An 8553-nucleotide genomic window follows, 5' to 3' on the forward strand; every position below is an offset into this window, starting at 1 on the left:
GTGCTTAGCCCAGACCTTGGCTAAAAGTTGGAAAATAGTAAAGTTTACAGACTATTATGGGGCAACTGTGGGGAAAGTAGAGACAGCTATGATATAACAGAAAGAGGCCTTGAACAGAGCCAGAACTCCTTGTTTGGAATATAGATTCTGTTCACTGTGAAGCCCTTGGATGAGTCACTAACATTAGAAATATGATTAATAACAATTTTCAGGTGGTTATCATGAGTATATGATGATAGACCACTTATAGAGTGACTAATATGTGCCACATATTCTACACTACTTAATTTTTTAATTCACTCTGAAAATTAAGACTCATCCCCATTTTGCAGGTGAGGAAACTGAAGCTTAGAGAGCTGAGTTGCTCAGGCTCACCCAGTAGAGGACCTGGAAATGAAAATGGGTTGAGTGTGTCCTCAAAGCCTGTGCTCCTAACCTCTTCTCTGTGCTACCTACTTTCATACGACCTGGCCTTGAGCATTGAGACACTCTTCCCTTCCCAGAGACTGAGGGCAGAGCTGAGTGTTGGTCATGGCACAGACCCTAGGGCCAGACTGCTTGGCTAAGACTCCCAGCTCTGCCACTGACTAGCTGTGGGCCTTGGACAAGTTACCCAGCTCGTCTGGGCCTCAGTTTTCTCATCCATAAAATGAGAACAGTCATAGCTCCCACCTCCTACTGTTACGGTGAGAATTCAGTGACTTAGGCAGGACCCATCATCAGGGTTGTGTGACATGGATGTGACCATGAGGTGTGGGTGACAATCGGCCTCGTTATGTACTGCTGGGTCCCCTGTAGTTTCATTGTCTGACTTCTGATATCAGCTTCAGAATCAAACTCCTTTTAGAACATAATCTTTAAACCCTGTGGACAAGGAGGCAATTAGGCTTCTTGATAGACACACTGAGGATTTATTCACACAGGAGGGATGTCTCCTTGCAGGCAGGAGAGGGCACTCTTACATCTTACAAGGCCCCCTTCAGCGATCTGAGCCAGGCACAAGCATCCAACTGACATACACGTCCTCCGAGTTCCCCACACGGCAGGTCACGGTGACGTGGCTTAAAAATAACCACAAGCTGCCAAAGCTCCAGACCAGTGTCCATCTCAGCGGAGACACCTACAATGTGACCAGCAGTGTGCTCATCCCTCTGCAAGCTGACGACGTGCTCTCCCACGTCTTCTGCCACGTCTGGCACAACACAACCTTGGTTCTCCAGAAAACCATCAGCCTGGACCAGTACCTCCGTGGTAAGGAGTTTCTCTTCATTCAGCTGGGTTAGTTGGGCTGTGGTTGTCTCTGAGCCTGTTTCCTCATCTGAAAAATGGCACATCCCTTATTTGCTTATGGCAAGGATTCAATGAAGTGATACTTGTAAAGTATTGAACACATGCCTTGCTCATATTAACCAGGCACAAGTGGCAATTGTTGTTGTAATTATGTATCATTATTACTATTTATATCACCTCTCAGAACTCAGTTTTCTCATCAGTAAAATGGAGACAAAATATCTTCTAGGAATAAATAATAAATTTAATTTTATTATTTTATACAGAAAGGCTGTAAAGGTCTTTGAAACATCTAAATGTTAGAGACTATGATGTCTTTGATCATTGCTCATACCTGGGTGAGGACCTGATTTTTCATCTGATATTTTTTGTTGACTTTCCTAGCCTAGACCAATGTTTGGCAGGTCCATAAATTCAGTGAGTTCATAATATATCATGCCTAGAAGGAGTCTTAGTGATCGTTCCATGACAACTCTAAAGCCCAGAGAAGGCAAGCGAGTGGTCCAAGGTTGTACAGCAGTAAAATTAATTCTTTAAATGTACATAGGACTTTAAAGTATACGAAATGTCTTCCTCTTTATCTTGTGTGCTATAATCATGGAAGTAAACACATCATTTTGCATGACTAAAAATATTGATATCAATGTCTCAAATGAGCACAGCACACCATCAAAAAGCATGTTCGTGTGGGTCGACTTATTTAATGTGTACAATTTTCCTATACTGGTTGTCCCATTCGTGGTTTACAGAAGGAAACAGGTTCAAAGACGTGAAAGCTGCCCAAGGTTGTGAAGCTGGTGAGTGAGAGGCATTTGACGTGAATTCTGGCTTCTGACTCTGCTACTACCAGCTGTGGGATTTCCCGCTAGTTGCTTAAATTCTTTTAGCCTCAGTATCTTTGACTATAAAGTAGGAAAATGATCATTCAGGGGGTCCTACTTATCTAAGTGTTTATTATATAATTCCCTGGAGTTAGGACAATTATTTAGAGGAGCAAAAGTCATGGAAAATACGAATATTCACAAATGAATTGGTTATTTATAAAATGAGCCCCCACTCAAAGTCCCTCCCTGCTCAACATTGTGCATCTCTGATTGGGTTTCCTGTCATGGAAATGTCTCTGTGGGTGTCTTTATTTGGGTTCCCCTGAAAGCAGAGCCCACAACCAGGACTTAAATGCAAGTGGAATAAGGGATGGGGAGAGTGAGACAGACAGGGAAGGAGGGACACCGAAGAATGGGGGAGATATAGAATGAAGTGTCTCTGTGGATGACTGAGGCTCAGCATCACTGGGGACCCGCCGAGGGACTGTGTAGCCTATTCCTCAAGATTGCCCCATGAAGGAGGGAAGGCTGGGATGTGCCTGCATGGGCTGGGTGGCATTTTGTGGTGATGGAGAAATCCTGAGGCAAAGAATCAGGTAGGTGTTTCAGGAATTTGAGATGGGAAGTGGCACCACCCAGCACCGTAGGCCTGAGATCAGTCGGCTAGCGGCAGTTGCGGAGCCCAGAAACCCTCTGCTCTAGGACATAGGTCTTGCCTCGATGGAAGTGTGGCAAATATCAGACCACACTGTGCACATAGACTCCACGTTCATTGCAATATGGCAGTGTTATATTTCAAGAAGTTGATGTAAATGATGTTGGGGAACTGCTGAGATCGTAGGCAAAGCCTCTGAGTGGTTAAAGATGGAAAAAGAAGGAAAAAATCTATAATCCTAATGATTCTGTGGACACGTGAAAAGAGAACACTTTGATTAAGAGAGGCCCCTGTGAAAAGTGATAAAACACTCAAATAATTTTTCAAAATTCTCTGTTAATGATTGTGCTGTGAATGTGAAATTCAAAATGAAGGATTTGTTGATACTATATAGTATGTTTTTGGCAAAATAATATGCCAAATTCTTACACTCCCAAAACTTGTTCCTTCTAAGAGTTGTGCAGAGTTTTAATTATATTCTATATTTAACTTAAAATATAAATTAATAAAATTATTTCTATAATTGAAGTGTTTTTCCAAGATGAAGTTTCAACCAGTTCCTTTTTGACAATTTCTATGAAATTGGGCCTTGATTTTGCATAGAATCCTTCTAAATGGCTTTTTGTTTTATTTGTTTTCTGATGCCAGATAGCTTTCTGTGTTTACCTCATTTGGTTTTGTAAGGATTAAATAAGATTACACATGCACACTGCCTCAAGCACTGCCATTTTGTGCATGGAAGTAGTAATCATCAGCTGTGCCTTGGTCTCTACCCTCATGACACTTCCCTGGACATATATATACAGCCAGGAGAACTCACTTGTGGCTGGAAAAAGGTATCTGAGCTTCTCTATTCTTTTATTGGTCCTTTCCTCCCTCTTGAGCCCATGACACTTGCTTGGTGGACTGTTCTCCATGGGTAGCACCCCAGTTATCAGGTCTTCACCATCCTGGGTCCTCCCTTCTCAGGGTCCTGACCCTTGTTTGGCATGAATCCCTGCTTCTGTGCTGAAGGAGAAAGACTAAATACAGACTGTCACCTTCTGGGGTTGGTGTTGTCTGTCTCACCCATTAGCATCATCATTGATAGAATTTTATAGGTCTGGGTGGGTTGAGTGTGAAGAAAGGATATTTTCAGGTCAGATGCCCCTAGTTCCTTCTAATTGCCCTACATAAGGACTTAGTGGTTCTACCCTAGACCAAGCACTGAAGTCTTAACTAGCCCCATGATAGCTGATCTGACCTTAGACAGTTTCATAATTTAAGAGTCTTGATAGTTTCATAATTTAAGAATCTTGGAAAGAGGGAGCAAGTGACATGCACAAAGTCTTGCAGTTGGCTATGGTGTTAGTGCAGGCACCAGAATCTGGATCTCCCATCCTTTGGTTTAGAGTTAGAACTACACCATGCTGTATGCTCATATAAATTGTACTGAGATAGTTCATGTTTTGTAGTATTTTAAATACTCCAAATTTTCTTATTATAAATACATTCTATTGCACAGTTGAAAATCTGGTTGAAGAAATTCTAGACATCATTAGATCAAAGTTTTTGAAGCAAGGACTCTTAAAGGCTTATAGCTAAAGTTTGGATGTCAGAATAACATAACAGTAAAACATACTGTCTCTTGCATGATTCCAGTCACTTATGACCTTGTGTAAGTTGTGACAGGCAAGTTACTTAACCTTTCCAAACTCATTTTCACTCCTATGTAAAATCTTAGTGTCTTTGAGTCATAAAGATTTAGAGTATAGGAATCTTCAGATCTTAGAATTACCAAGTCATAGAGTCATAGATGAGTCAATAGGTTCATAGATTCTTAAATGGAATTCGAACTTCATCTTTTCATCTATAATGACCATAGCGGAAAGAAAGTAAAGATTAGGTGGCTTTCATCTTTCCATTTGTTCTTATGCATGCATGCATCCATCCAAGCACGCATTCACTCATGTGTTCACACTGTCATTTATCGTGCATTTATTTATGCATGCATCAGTTAACCAATACCTAAATCCTCCTCTGTGGTAGGTGCTGGGCAGATGACCTCATACTCAAGGAGCTCCCAAGCTCCCACAGTGGACTTCCTATACTGATTTTTGTTTTTTTATGGGCTGTGTCAGTTCCCCCTGCAGTGACAGTATCCCAGTCTTCACCCTCCTCGTACTTGGTGGCCATTACTTGTCATGTGCAGAGGTTCTACCCACAGAGTGTACATCTCACCTGGCTGGAGAACTGCCGTATGTTCCAGGGAGCTGAGAAACCTACATCCAAGCAGAATAGTGATGGGACTTACACCCTGGAAAGCTTGCAGTTGGTGAATGCGTCATTGCAGGGGTCTGAACGGGTGTTCACCTGTAAGGTGCAACATGAGGCACGGCCTCCCATCCAGGCCAACCTCATACTGTCTGCAACAGCCCACGCCACATACAAACCCACTGGGAGCCCAGGTGAGCTCACCTCCACTCCTGGGATCAATTGGGTACCTTTTGTCTCCAGAGTAGATTCCAGAAGGCATTGGGGGAAGGAATTGGTAATCATTAAAGTCTTGCCCAACTTAAGAGTCTGTGATTCCTTGAATAACCAGAATGTTTTCTGGCCTGTGGCTTCCTTTAGATGTGGCCATCCTGAAAGATTCTTTCCTTTTTGAGGAAAGAGCGAACTCCCAGCTCAACCTCCATGAAAATTACAGAGAGTGTTCAGCTTAGGATGCTCACTTACTGGCAATTGTGCGGTGACCTTTAGCAATGCTCTCTTGTCAAAATAGTGTTTTGGGTTATATGGAGAGACTTTTCCACAACCATATGTAACCATATAAGCAAGTCTATAAGACAGTCTTACCCTGGAGACCCAACGATGTCTGCTCCAATGACAGAGCAGGATCTTCCACTTAATTCTTACATAGGTACTTAACCTCCCTGTGCTTCAGTTTATTCATCTGTAGATGAGCCTAATGTAGTAGAGATCAGTCTAATGAAATTCCAAACTCATAGAGTCCTTATGAGGATTAAATGAGTTAATATATGAAAACTCTACATACATGTCTACAATAAATGTCAGCTGCAATTATTATTTGAATTCAGACAAAGTTATTTTAAAATTTACTTCACGGTAATTATAGCTTTTAAACTCAGACAACTGAGTCAATTATCCTCTCAGAGCCTCAGTTTATTCATCTATAAAATGGTGTTAATGATACTAGCCTCCTAAGATTGTATTAAAGGTAAAGTGAAATGACCAGAAGGTCTGAGGACACTGAGCTGATTGTCCAGGTTTGTACCCCTAGAATCTGGCACATTGGCTGGTGTGTAAAATATGTTCTAAATCAATATTTGTTGAGTCAAATTCAAGGCGGAGCTAAAAGTTCAAGATCATTGCTTATCTCTAAGAGAAAGCTGAGTATAGAGAAAAGAACACGGGCTTGATTGGAATCAGATAGATTTGGGTGCATTTAGTGGCTCTGAAAATTCCTGACCACAAAACATCAGAAAAGGTATTTAAACTCACAGAGTCCCAGTCAATGTCTCCTTCTGCCTATTGGTATTTAGGGCCAGAGATGCCTGCCATTATCTTTGTGATGTTCCTCCTGGGCTTCAAGGTGATGCTGCTGATGAGTTTCACAGTCACTTACATCCATAGGTGGTGGAACATTTAACGGGTAAGTTGAGAGTAGGCCTTAGTCCTTAGGAAGGGAGATCAGGGCCATTGTCATAGGTCTCTACCCTCATGACGCTTCCCTGGACACATATATACAGCCAGGAGAACTCACTCGTGACTGGAATGAGGTATCTGAGCTTCTCTATTATTTTATTGGTCTTTTCCACCCTCTTGAGCCCATGACACTTGCTTGGTGGACTGTTCTCCATGGGCAGCACCCCAGTTACCAGGCCTTCATCCACAATGTCACGTGGTGCCACAAGGGTACTCCAGCCTCAAGAGAAGGTTATGAATACTTATTTCCTCCAATGTCTCTTGGAATTCTAAGAGCTTGCAACACTCACACATTGTGTAGTGCCTTGGAATTTGAAGGTTTTCAAATTAAGTTCTCTGGGACCCTGGACCAAGGGATTGGCGGGGGGGGGGGGGGGTTCAAGGTGTGGAGGTGGGGTGAAGGTCAAAGCTGTGAGACTCAAACTCCAAAGACTACTATATAATTCAGTTTTTATATGATATATCTTTGTAATGAATAAGAAAGTATTGGCAAAATCAACTGTTAGAACCTATGTGAGGGATGTGGAGATGCTATCTAGTGACAAAGATGAATGTATTAAGGAAGGGAGTTCAGATCTCAGAAAGAGGTGTTGATGTATAGTAAGTAAGGGCTTCATTTCTTATCAGTACCATGAGCTCAGGCCAAGCAGAATGCCTGCCACATAGTAGGTGTTCAATAAGTATTCATGGATTTAATACATAAATGAATAAATGAATGCATGATTTCTCCCATAGCTCCTGCATGCCCTGTGATAAACTGCCTCTTGCCCTCTCCAAGGGGCTCAAGTGGGGAGAAGAAGCTGCAAGGACCTGCAGGTTACCCAAGACCACTGTCCTTCACTCTGTCAGCCCCATCTCCACCATGGACATGCTCCCTCCACACACTTGCCTTCTTTCTGATAATAAAGCTGAGTCAAGGATAAACTTTGGTCATGGGGACTTGGGATTCTGGACCCTACTCATGAGCTTCAGGCTGGCCCTGCTCACTCAAAAGAGAACCAAGCAGATCAAGACAACAGGTTTTCATCTCTCTTGATCATGAACAACCCTAAATATTCAGAGCAGATTTTACTTTTTCCAGAGCTTTTGCAAGTAAGATTTCATTATAACACAAATGTATTTTGAAATTACTAAGTTAAAAAAGGATTTTTCTATTCTGAAATATATAGAGAATAAATAAAACTATTCGTGGACCTACCATCCTACCTTTGCAAAATATTAACATTGATACTTTTATAATATATGCATAAATCTTTAAGCAATATTTAATATTACTTTGCATGTTTTAATTTTTATATGAATACTATTATACTGTGTACAGCACTTTGGAACTTGTTTTTTTTATGCTTAACACAGTTTGTGTGACTTAATCATGTGATATATATAGTTCCATTTTTATTAATTTTTCACCGATGTATAGTTTTCTATTGTAAGACTATCCTACAATTTACTGAATCTTCTCACGATAGATATTGAAGCTTTATCTAATATTTTGCTAGCACAGCTTTAGAACAAACAGTATATCCTTGCTTCCTTGGCACGTATGGGAGAGGCCCTCCTGTTCCTCTAATGTGGTCCACAAAGTAACAGTCCTGATATCATTTGGGAGATTTTCTTATACAAACAGAAGTGTTCAATTTTTAAAAAAGTTTTGTTCTTTCCATTTGTGCCTTTGATCTAGCTATATTTTCCTTATGTGTGTTGTGTGTGTGTGTGTGTGTGTGTGTGTGTGTGTGTGTGTGTGTGTGTCTGTGTCTGTGTCTGTGTCTGTGTCTGTGTTTATTATAAGTGGTGGGAAATTTTCTTTTTTCCTCCACAGAGACAAATCATCCAGGATTTAATGGTCTGCACTGCCACTTTTACCATACATCAAGTTACCATAAAAATGTGGTTCTCTTCATGAGCTCTTTGTTCCAATGAGCTATTTGTCTCTTTGTCAGAATTGCCCTGTCTTAATTAGGATAGCTTTATAATAATTCTGATACTTCTTTTGGGTGAAACTTCCCACCATTTTTTGTTGTTCAAAATTGTCATGCTCTTCTTGGCCCAAACTCATTTTAGAATGATTTCGTTAAG

Source organism: Pteropus medius, unplaced genomic scaffold, assembly GCF_902729225.1.
Source record: "Pteropus medius unplaced genomic scaffold, Ma_sr-lr_union100, whole genome shotgun sequence".
Taxonomy (NCBI): Eukaryota; Metazoa; Chordata; class Mammalia; order Chiroptera; family Pteropodidae; genus Pteropus; species Pteropus medius.